At 49.9% G+C, this 11430-nt stretch overlaps 1 long non-coding RNA gene across 19 annotated transcripts in view; it reads right to left on the reverse strand.

The window, feature by feature from the left end:
• Positions 1-11430, reverse strand: part of LOC777017 — a 515269-nt gene that overhangs the window by 500366 nt on the left and 3473 nt on the right. For 3 of the 19 annotated variants that reach the window (XR_005860687.2, XR_005860684.2, XR_006939618.1), the window contains exons 1-2: positions 4745-5063; positions 3711-3759 (exon numbers count right to left, since the gene is read on the reverse strand). This is a non-coding gene — a long non-coding RNA (uncharacterized LOC777017). Of the gene's footprint in view, positions 1-139; positions 335-453; positions 536-730; positions 783-883; positions 983-2891; positions 3681-3710; positions 3760-4744; positions 5064-11430 lie in introns of those variants that run through there. The other 16 variants (XR_005860696.2, XR_005860694.2, XR_006939622.1 and 13 more) reach the window with 16 other exon arrangements.

Here is an 11430-nt window from a genome sequence, read left to right on the forward strand (position 1 = left end):
TGCGCACAGAAGGAAGGACAGAACAAACTACAGCACTGTCACCAATGCCGGGGCACGCTGCCATAGGCAACAGCTACAAATTGTTCCCTCCCATCCTATTTTCTGTGCACGTGTATCAAGATCAGAGAGCACAACTTACTGTCTTACGGGACTGGGAAACTGGCAGGATAATGGCTAACACACAGAGAAGCTGGAAAATGGCTCCAAAGAAGAGTCCGTGGTGTAGCACAGTCTCCATCAGCGTGGGCTCAGGGATCTCCGGTGGGGAGTAATGCCGTTCAGCAGCCATAGTGCAGACAGCCTGCTGCTCTACTGTTCTCAAGGAGAGCGGCTTCTACAACAGTGAAAAAAAGAGTCACTACTTCTATTGTGCACTCTGCTGTTACTTTCTGCTGGCAAAAATTTACAGGCTAACTTTGAGAGGTATTCTGAAGATATCCTTGACCTACTGACCTAATAACAGAGAGGGACATGAAACTTGCATTTGCGTTGTCTTTTATCGCCTGCCGAAGAAAAGGGTCCTCAAACTTGAGTACTGGTACACATGGAGGTGAGGGGAAGGTGAGAAAAATAGGACAGGTGGACATAAAATAAGGGAAAAGCTTAACAGGCAAGAATAAACTTAGCCCCCAAGTTGATCACACATTCACAATGACTGTTTTATTAACACTAATAATTAACAACAATAATCTTAACAATATTCAAGTTCACGTTATACATTTTCACGTACCTTGTGTATGTATTCACGGCCGTGCTGCTGCTGTGCTGTACGACACCAACTGCTGAAATAAAGCACACAGAAAGCGGATCTGTTGCAGACAGTGCCATGAGCTGTGTTTGAACAACACTGTGTTAGCGCATGGCTACAGTAAGTTACACCTACCCTGCAATGGCCACACAGGAAGTTTGTGACAGTCACAAATTGTTCTCCTGAGTCCCAACTCAATTTCTCAGCCACTCAGGCTCTGTTCCTCGATATTCTGCAGCGGAAAAGTCACAAGGCAGAAATTCAAATAATCAGAGATGTCATCAAACATCAAACGTTCTCATGGCAGTTGTACTCATTTGTACTCAACTGCACTCATAAAGCAGGTGTGTGCTTACCAAATGAGCAGCGTTTACATCCAGTTGATAGTAGCAATCTATGCCGAATGCTAAAATACGAAGAGTAACCTATGCCTAACACTAAAATATGAACAGTAATAATTCCTAACACTAAAACTAAACACTAATATCAACAACAAAACCAGGGACGGGGACCTAACACCTACAGGGGGGAGATGGAACTAGGGGCCCGCAGAACTTGGCTCCAGAGGAGCAACAAGATGGAGGAGGAGCAGGTGGTAAGCAGTGCCACCCAGCTAACGCCGGGGGTGGGGGCTGCACAGCAGGTAAGGAGCCGAGCGCCTGGACCAGCGATGGTGGAGCTGTGGGGCCCGGCACGATGGTGTGGTGCCAGGCCAGCTGTGCCGCAGGCGGATCCACCTCCATGGGCTCAGCATCATCTGGAGGTGGATCCACTTCCATGGGCTCCACATGGTTGGTCACAGTGGTGGTCTGGGTGCAACAGTATCATACACTCTTCCTCATCCTCCGCTTGATGTTCATGGCGGGCCCCCTCCTCCTCTTTGACTCTGGGGCCCCCAGCTCCCTCTTCCCATTTAAAATAGGGCTATCCCCAGCTCTCGCTCTTTTTGTACTGGACATGGCTGTCACCAGCCCAGCACTCTCAGAGGCAGTTGCGCTGGGTGGGGCAACAGGGACCATGGTGACAGCTGTGACATGGGGAAGGATCTGCAATGGCAACTGCGCTGCTGAGAGTGGTGTTCTGCGTAGGATGAGGAGAGGGCTGGAGGACAGAGAACGGGATGGGAGGTAAAAGCTGTTCGCTGTGCTTCCCCCTCCAGCAAGCAAGAGGGCACAGAAGAGCCATCCCCGAGAAAAGGGCCCTCAACCTCCTTCACCCTCTCCCTCCTTCCACAGGGGAATCCCCTTTTGGGGCTGGTGCACGTGGCACACAACAGCATACTGAGGGATCTCCCGAGGTCAGCGCAAAGAACAGCAGGCTCCAAAGCAGACCTGACTACACCTGCTTCCTGGGAGACAGAAGCCCTGGCTTCCATGTCAGCATCTAGCACCTCTTCCTGCATCTAAGGTTTGGGGATTCAAACATTAGCCCCCCAAGAGGGCCAATGCCATCCTGGCCTGCATTAGAAATAGTGTGACCAGCAGGAGCAGGGAGGTAATCGTCCCCCTGTACTCAGCACTGGTGAGGTCGCACCTCGAGTAGTGCGTTCGGTTTTGGGCCCCTCAATACAAGAAAGACATTGAGGCCTTGGAATGTGTCCAGAGAAGGGCAACAAAACTGGTGAGGGGTCTGGAGCACAAGTCTTATGAGGAGCAGCTGAGGGAGCTGGGATTGTTCAGTCTGGAGAAGAGGAGGTTCAGAGGAGACCTCACTGCACTCTACAGCTTCCTGAAGGGAAGCTGTGAGGAGGAGGGGTTTGGCCTCTTCTCCCAGGCAACAAACAGGACCTTTGCCACAAGCTGCCCCAGAGGAGATTTAGATTAGACACAAGGAAAAACTTTTTCTCTCAGAGAGTGGTCAGGCACTGGAATGGCCTGCCCAGGGAGGTGGTGGAGTCGCCGTCCCTGGTAGTGTTCAAGAGGCATCTGGACGAGGAGCTATGAGATACGGTTTAGTAGCTTGTGGTAGCAACGGTGATGGGAGGACGGTTGGACTAGATGATCTTGCAGGCCCCTTCCAACCTTGTGATTCTATCATTACCTACACTATAATGCTCAATTGAGTTTTGAACAAAACTTTCAGAGTCTCTGAGGAAATATGTTATGGAGAACAACCCTCCTCAACAAGGCTGTTTGTTACTCACCTTGCTTATAAAGCCCTTGCACTCAACAATCCCAACATAACATCTCTAGTATTTGCCAAAGCATCTTAGCCAGCCTTGGTGGCAAAGACCTGGTAGGTAAGAATTGCAGGACACAACTTTCAGAGGACACCCAGATACCTGGAAGGATGTCAGTCACTGCAGGCCTGTGGAGTACATGAGCATCCTTTCCCTACTGCAGATGTTCAGTGACAGCAAGAGAGCATCTCCTCCTGCCATGAAGCAGGCAGCTGGCAGCGAGGAAGAGGGAGGCAGCAGCTGGGGCACAGAGCGGTCAGCAGGACACGAAGCGCATGCTAAATGAGGTGCGTGCAGGTCAGACCCAGAGCCCAGGAACACTTCAGCTGCGCTGACGCGACGGGCATGCGGTGGTGTTGCAGCTCCTTGCTGAGGGGCGGAGCTGCTGCAGAGCCAGTGCTGGGCACGGCCACCTCAGCCCAGGCAGCTTCTTCCAGCTCCCAGAGAGTTTCTCCCCTCTGCACCTTCTGAGACTGGATTGAATCCTGCCTTTGAACCAGGACACTGGATAGCCTCACTGCAGACCCAAAGACTTACAACAGCATCATCAAAGCAGGCAGAAACACCATGCACTCCGGACTGCTTCTAGTCTTAAAATCTCCCTCTCCCTCCCTCCAATCTACTAAGGCAGCCGTTCCAATGCAACAAACAGAATCACAGAAAACTTCAGCCCAGACTCGTCCCGCTCAGTGAAATCCAGAGCAAGTACATCTTTACAAACCTTCATCCTTGCCCACTCCCCCACCCAAACAGAGCACCAAGGCATGTTGCTCCATTCCTCACCTGGGGTTTTCACGGTACAAATTCCAACGGGGAGTCCTCTTTCAGACACCTGAAACACCAACGCACAAAACCACATCAGAAAAGGGAACGGATTTGTACTCCATGAAAACACAAAATCCCCTCCTCGTAGCCTGCAAGTCACCCTTCTTTTTCCCACTTTACTTCTGTTTCAGGCACGACCAATCCCAGCCACGTGACCAGCACTGACAGCTCTCACGTAGGCTGCCAAGCAGCAGCCATGGCCACTTTCACCACCTGCCTCTGCCACAAGTTCACAGATGGCACAGCACACTGCGCCTGCATTCTGCATGAGAGCCACTCCTTCTGCTGATGTCACTCAACTAAAGCAACAAAAAATGTCCCCACTCGAAAAAGGCTCCCAGACCTCCTCAGTTCACAGCCTAAACTTTAGGCAAACCAGCTGGCTGCAGTCCAGCGTTACAGGGACCAAAGCACACCAGGGAGTCACGGCTTGGCATCAGGCACAACCGCCCTCTGCCCTTACTTGAAGGCAGCATCCCTACCCTGTATTCACAGCTTTACATTTGCACATCCTTCCCTGAGAGGAAGCTGCCCCCCGTGCCCCGCAGCACTTGCTGGCACTGTAGATATTGCCTCTGAAGGACAGCACCTCACATGCTGACTCCGACTATTTCTTAACTGTGCCATGTCGCTATCAGGATTTTACAGTGAATGAGCTACAGGCAAACGTAGGGATGCCTTCCTGCTGCACAGCACAGCACAGCCAGAGCCGCACCACAGAATCGAGGTGCTCAGGCTCTGCCTCGAGGCTTTGCCGGGTAACACCACAGCAAGACGACGCCGTTGCCACCCTTGCTACACGATCAGGCCCCGCCACCCACAGCTTCGTGCTGTCGCGCTCCGGGCCTTCAGCAAAACTCCACAGAGAGAGGCCAAAAGCAAAACCTCCCCTCCAGACGTAGCCCTGCGCTTCCCGACAGCATCTCCAAGGCCCGCCACGATGGAAAGAACACAACGAGAGCAAGCGAGACGCCAGCTTCCCCTCCACGTACCAACGAAGAGCGACAAAGCACGAGAGTTCCCACCACACGACGGAGCACGGGGCTGCCACCGCCCTGCCCAAGGCAGCAGCGGCGCCGCCTGGGAGCCGCCCCGCTCGCCCCGGCCTGCGCTCCGGCACCCACAGCTCTCGCGAGGCCACGCAGCCCGCCTGCGAGCCGGGACCTGCCTCTCGGTGACCGGCAGCACCGCGAGCTCCTCTCCCGAGAGCCCCTCGACGCCCCCGGACTGAAGTCTGACCCCATACCCAGGACAGAACCCGCTCCGCCCGGCCCCGCTCACCGCCCTCCTGCCGCCATGCCGCGCTGCCCCGGAAGTGCTCTCCGCCGGCAGGAAGCACTTCCTGTCCTGCCCCTAGCAACCGCCTGAGGTGTCACGTTGCTAAGGGCGGCCTAGGAGCGGTCCGGGGTTCTGGGAGGCGGGAGCGGGGCATGCTGCTGGATTCCTCTCGGGTGGTCCCGGAGGCATGGAACGTCCCTTTCCTCTTCCCCCTTTCCCTTCTCCCCTCTCCCTTCTCCCCTCTTCTCTCCTGCCCCCCTTTTGGTTGCTTGATCTGCCAAATTATTTCTCCATTCTTGTGCAGTGTTACCTTTCTGATGACTTCTGCAGTGTATTACTGCAGTTTCTCATGCTTTCTCAGACACTTCTAACAACTTCAGAATCTCAGGAGTGTGCTTGATTCCTTTCCCTCAAGTTGTTAACAGCCCTGTTCCTTTCCACATAGCCCCACAAGTGTGTACAACACCAAAAGCATGCTTAGAATCAGACCAGATATTAGCTCTTTTGCCTTTAGCCAGCTTAAGGGCTCTCATCAGAGCAATAATTTCTGCCTTCTGTGCTGATGCCCCAGCTGGCAAAGGCTGTGCTTCTATTATGCCCTGATAAGTGGTAACAGCATATCCGACTTTGAGCTGACCTTGTTGTACAAAGCTGCTCCCATCCACGAACCGGGTCACTTCTGTGTCCTTCAGGGGCTGGTCCTTCAAGCATAGCTTGAAGCTGTTCCCTCTAGTCCTATCACTAGTCACACAAGAGAAGAGGCGGACTCCCAGCTGACTACAACTTCCCTTCAGGTAGTTATAGAGAGCAATAAGGTCTCCCCTGAGCCTCCTCTTCTCCATACTGAACAATCTCAGCTCCTTCAGCCACTACCCGTAAGGCCTAAGACCCCTAACCAGCTTTGTTGCCCTTCTCTGAACACACTCCAGGGTCTCGATGTCTTGCAGTGAGGAGCCCAAAACAGTACTCGAGGTGCGGCCTCACCAGGGCTGAGTACAGGGGGACAATTACTTCCCTGTTCCTACTGGCAACACTGTTTCTCATGCAAGCTAGAATGCCATTGGCCTTGACCACACGGGCACACTGCTGGCTCATGTTCAGTCAAGCATCAATCCACAACCCCAAGTCCATTTCCTCTATGCTGTCTTCCAGACACTCTGCCCCAAGCCTGTAGTGCTGCCTGGGGTTGTTGTGGCCAAAGTGCAGGACCCGGCATTTGGTCTTGTTGAATCTCATCCCAGTGGCTTCAGCTCAGCTATCCAGCCTATCCCAATCCCTCTGCAGAGCCTTGCTATCCTCAGACAAATCGACACTTCCAGCCAACTTGGTGTCATCTGCAAGCTTACTGAGGGTGCACTCAATGCCCTCATCCAGGTCATCAATACAGATATTGAAGAGGACAGGCCCCAGCACTGACCACTGGGGAACACCACTCGTGACTGGTCCCCAGCTGGATTTAACTCCATTCACCACCACTCTGTGGGTCTGGCCCTCTAGTCAGTTCCTTACCCAGACAAGAGTGTACCTGTCCAAGCCACGGACTGCCGGCTTCTGCAGGAGAATACTGTGGGAGACAGTGTCAAACGCTTTATCTTTGTATTGTTGACTACATCAACAGCCTTTCCCTCATCCAGCAGATGGGTCACTGGATCATAGAAGGAGATCAGGTTGGTCACGCAGGACCTGCCCTTCGTGAACCCATATTGTCTAGGCCTGATCCCCTGGTTGTCCCACACATGCCATGTGATCTCCCTCAAGACAATCTGCTCCATAGCCTTCTCCGGCACCGAGGTCAGGCTAACAGGCCTGTAGTTCCCCGGATCCTCCTTGCAACCCTTCTTGTAGATGGGAGTCACATTGGCAAGCCTTCAGTCTTCTGAGACCTCTCCGGTCAACAAGGAGCGCTGATAGATGATGGAAAGTGGCTCGGCTATCACCTCAGCTCCCTCAGCACTCTTGGGTGAATCTCATCCGGTCCCATGGACTTGTGGCAGTCCAGTTGGAGTATTAGGTCTCTGACTGTGTCCTCCTGAATAGTGGGGGGTTTAGTCTGCTCCCCAGCCAAGACTACCAGGTCAGAGAGTGTGTCCATTCATTTGCTTTACTCGTATATATCATGGCAAAGGAAAGAATCCAAACACAGTAAAAAGATAAAAACACTCACCAGTGCTTAGCACTGGAGAGAAAGAACAAAAGAAATTTCACAAGCAATGCAAGGCAAAGATACAAAAGCAAAGGAAATCCAGAAACAATAATAGAAAGAGGAAGTACTAAAAAGCCAAGGAAAGCAAAGCAAAATCACCTGAAAAGCTGAGAAACAAAAATGAGTACCCTTAAATAAGGATAAAAGAGTTCAAAGAATGGAAAAAGAGAAAGAAGAAATCAACAAATCTGAAAAAAAGAAGACCAACAATGCATTCCAACACCGAAGGAGCTGCAAAGCAAGACAGGAAAAATAAAATAAAACAACAAGGAAAACAAACAGAGAAAACCAACATCAACCCACGCAGCAGAAACTACAACAGAAAAAAGCAAAGGAAAAGAATACACTCTCATGGCAAAACAGAGATGACAGCTGAGTCTGGAGGAGGCCAAAATCTCAGCATCCATGCCTGGGAGGAGGAAAGGGTAGCTCCTGGGCACGGATCTAGCCAGCCGTCATATGACTGTGTAAACTCTATGTGTTCCAGTGACAGGAAGTAATCTGCAACAGCAACCTTCACCCAGGCATCATGGGCCCTTGCTGGGCTATGACAGCAGCATTGGTACACGATTCATTGTGTTACACCCTGTTACCAAAGACATGATACCTGTGATTGGGTAACACGATAACTGTGATATACTCTTCATTTTACTCTTGCCCCACTGATAACTACACAAGTCAAACATGGGTAGCTTGGCCTTGAATGCCTCCAGGGATGGGACACCCACAACCTCTCCAGCCTGTCCAGGTCCCTCTGGATGGCTTCCCTTCCCTCCAATGTATTGACTGCACTGCTCAGTTTGTATCATCTGCAAACTTGCTTAGGGTGCACTCAATGCCACCGTCTGTGTCATTGATGAAGATGCTGAAGAGCACCAGTCCCAAGACCAACCACTGAGGGGCACTGCTTGTGATCAGCCTCCACCCTGGCACAAACCCATTTATCACAACCGTTTGGCTGTGTCCGTGTAAGAGATTATTCTTTTGCATCATTGTCTCAAAGCTTGCTGAGGGACACAGGTGAACAAGTCCAAGCAAGTCCCAGTCAAGAGTTGAGAAGTCCTTTGTCTGAGGGACACAGATGGACAAGGACAGTGGAAAAGAGAGAGAGAGAGAGAGAAAGAGAGAGAGAAGCCAGAGCTTAATGGGCAGGAAGCAGTCTTTTGTGTGGGCTTATCTTGAGGGAGATAGCCCTCTCAGGGGGTGCTGCACATGACTGTTACCCAAGCAGGGTATCACACCCAGGAATGCCACCTTGGCAGAAGAATTAGGATAAAAAGGGATGAACAACCATGAGGTTTAGGTTTCTGACAACAGATTTCTCATGAAGAAGAGGTTTCTGACAACAGGTTCCTCATGAAGAGAGGTTTTCTGACAACAGATTCCTCACAAAGAAGAGGTTTCCTGACTACAGATTCCTCACGGTGAGAGGTTTCTGACAACATATTCCTCACAACCTGAGAACTGCATGCTGAAGAAGAACAAGAAGAAGGTTTCTGACTTGAGAAGCCTCACAACCTGCCTCTCCCTCCTGGACATGCTCTGCACTCTACCTGCTTGCTGCCTAAGGCTGGCCTCTCTGCTGCTGCTCTCCCCCCTAAGAAGGTGTCTGCCATCAGATTCCTCACTACAGAATGCCTGCATGCTGACAGATTCTCCAGAGCCTGCTACCAGAGACCTGCTGCTTCCTCCTGGACTTCTTCCTGGACCTACCCAGTACTTGCACCTTCTTGCCCAAGACTGGCCATGCTGCTGCTGCTCTCCCCCTGCACTTTTGCCCCAGACCGTCGGAACATCGTGCAACAGGACCGCTGCTGGATCCTGCTGGTGACTATCCCTGCTTTATGCAATCCTTACCTCTGTCTATCTTTTCTATTGCCCATCTTCCCTTCCCTATCACCCTAAATCGTCCATCCTCCCCTTCCCCATCTCCCTTATTAAGATTTGTAATAAACTGGTCGGACCAACATCTGGATGGTTGTTTCTTAATCCCACATTGGGTATACATATTTCAAAGAACCTCCTCTCCCTCCTATAAGTGGGAGTGAGACACGAATTTTGGACATATTAGTTTGAATCTGTCATTCCAGAAGTTCTTCTACACAGATCTTGTAAAGATTGCAAGTGTACAAAAGGATGCTTCCCAGTCTGGACCACAGGTTACAGGACAGTAGCAGATCTATTGTGTAGAATAGTTCCGTGTTTTGAGGTTTTCCTCCACAGCAGATCATGTACCTTCTGATAATAAAACAACAACAACAAAGAAAAGCCACCACTTTAAACTGAGGGAGTAATTCCTTTGGGTTGTTCAGCTCACTAGCTGCATTCAGTGCCTGGCAAGTACTCCTTCTAGGAGGCTGTATGGATGCACTCTAAACTTCTTCTCTATGCCCTCAGGAGCTGCCATTGCTGCACCACCTGCAGAGCAGATCATATTCTGTACACCCATACAGCTGCAAGTGACCTAGAATTACACATCCTGAGATCATGCTAGACCAAAATAAGTTAATTTTTTAACTAATATTTGGTCTCATGTTTGGTCATGTTTCACAAGTGTCTTTGCCCTTTGGATTCCTAAACCCTAGAGGTTGGGGAGGGCTGCTATAGGTGTTATTTGTGATTCCCTTTGTTTTCTATTTTGGAGTAGGAGATTGAGAATTCTTCTGGTGATGTATGGGACAACAGCATAGCTATGAAAGATGCAGCTGTGGCACTGTTATGATTCACTTACTTTTGAAGGCCCTTTAGGAAGGGTTTCTGATGTGAAGAAATGAGATTAATCTCTGATTTGAGAACTAAGCCAAATGGCAGCTGCCAAAACACTGTAAGCTGTGAGCAAAAACCTGGAATTGGAGGGAGCTGCGCTGCTGTTGCTAAACTAAGGATGAAGCAGATGTGGAGGAGGGACTCTTTCCTTTTGCCTTTGGCTTCTATGGCTCATTTTCATGGGTCCATTTCTTACCATCAAGGCTGCTCTCTCAACATTATGATATGCACTTGACTGGCTTGTTCATATGAAAAACAGAGTTAACTTTAAAGCAGAGGAATTCTTGATAGGAGGGCACCCAAAGAAGTTAAGGTAAAGCAACTAGGATCAGTATGCACTCATTTAAAGTGCATTTTATTTCTCAGGTGAGGTTTCTCATTTAGGTCCAAAGCTGCTTGTGATCTGAGGTTGGTTTGCATATGCCTTGAACCACTTCCTCTGCAGAAAGAGCCAGGTTATTTTAATGTACGCTGTGACTGATGCACAACTCTTTTGAATGTTCCTGTATAGATAAGCCACAACTAACTTTTAGCTTCTTCTGTGCAGATCTACTTGAGAATACACAAATATTCTTCCTCACCCTTTTTTCTGATGCTTATAACCAATTTTGGTAGAGTGAAATGTTCTGTGTTTAATTTTAGCTCTCAGCATTGTTTTCTAAGCTTCTGCAGAATCTGAAAAGCAAAACACTTCTGTCAAGTGCTGTAATGGGAACTGAGGCATCTGTACGCTTGTATGAAAAAAATGAGTTTTGTCATAGTTGTTAGGTTTTTATTATGTATAGGAGTCAGCATGACTTGAATGGTCATTTCAGAATTGTTATTTTCCAGCTGTTCCTCATATAGGAACAGCTGGAAAATGCCAGTAGGATTTCAAGTGGCCTTTCCACATCAGCTGTCATGTGTTGAGGAATGGCTCGACAGCCAAGGGGGCCATGGGTCCCTTGAACAGTTGTACGAGCAGAACAGGCCTAACAATGGACAGGAGATACAAATGGGAGAGTACTAGCTTGCTATTGTCCCAGGACACTGTGTCCTTGAGGCAAGAAGTAAACAACCGAAGTATCTTAGTAAACAACTAAGATGAAATGAGAAGTTGAGCCGAGGGACCGGGTGCGGCATAAGGATTGTTACTATGGCATGAAAACATGCACGACCAATAGTATTGTTAGGCAGGGGGCTTTCACAATGCTTCAACCAATTACAAGCTGACACACGTTCGCCACGACCTATATATGTGTGTAAGCAACGGATAATAAACAGAGATTCTGATGCACTCATACTGGGTCATGTCATCACTCCCCACGTGGCTGAGCCAGTGAACAGACTAGATTCCGGTTCTGAACCCTTGGGAATCTGCAGCAGTCATGGAGCCCAAGGAATGACTGAAGTAAATGGAGACTGTGCTGGCTGGGCAGCTGTCTTCAGTCA

The sequence above is a fragment of the Gallus gallus genome, chromosome 6 (genome assembly GCF_016699485.2).
Source record: "Gallus gallus isolate bGalGal1 chromosome 6, bGalGal1.mat.broiler.GRCg7b, whole genome shotgun sequence".
Classification (NCBI taxonomy): Eukaryota; Metazoa; Chordata; class Aves; order Galliformes; family Phasianidae; genus Gallus; species Gallus gallus.